This window comes from Nannospalax galili, unplaced genomic scaffold, assembly GCF_000622305.1.
Source record: "Nannospalax galili isolate Female #2095 unplaced genomic scaffold, S.galili_v1.0 scaffold158, whole genome shotgun sequence".
NCBI lineage: Eukaryota > Metazoa > Chordata > Mammalia > Rodentia > Spalacidae > Nannospalax > Nannospalax galili.
In genome coordinates this window covers 851,441-852,208 of record NW_008345290.1, presented here as the reverse complement: position 1 = coordinate 852,208, position 768 = coordinate 851,441, and positions in this window count along the sequence as shown.

Here is a 768-nt window from a genome sequence, read left to right as displayed (position 1 = left end):
TCTATAAAGTCATCAGGTAGATTTCAATGGTAATGTTTTTCACATCTACTAATTATTGAGGAGCAAATTTTTATGCTTTGAGGAATTATTGTTTTTTTTAATCATTTAAAAAAATTTTTAATAACTACATGATTAGAAGAGGCATTTCATTATAGCTTTAACATATTCAGTAACACACTCCAGAGCAAGAGTACATCTCTTTCACAAGTGGCTGTAAGTTTCTAGGTTCACAGTTGAATTAATACAGTTATACAATATTGAACTCAGTATAAGCCCTGTAAGACATAAAATTGAATGAGTTTTTAACCTTTAAAAAAGATCTCCATTTCATTTTAGAATATATTGTTCCTTGCAGAGAGACTCATTGTTTTTGCTACTAACACTGAGATGTTGGCGCATGTATCTCTAATCTGTATGTATCTGATTATTACTAGTCATAATCGGTTGGACTTGGATCCTTGGTGCCTGTGTATGTCTATAGTCATCGGGTAGATTTCAATGGTAATGTTTATCACCTTTACTAGAAAATTTAGTCTTTTAATTAGCTGCAGTAATAAGTTACATATCCTCTCAATGATTCATTTTGCATATAAAAGCCTTTTGTTGAACATTAAAAGATTCACTGACATATCATGTTCAATAATTATCAATTTTAAATGAAAATATGACAAACACGCCACTCCGGAAAATCTAGCTTATGTTTTGCATTTTAATGGAAATTTACTGCGCTGCTTTTAAAGATTTAATTTCAATTTCTCTCTCTCTCTC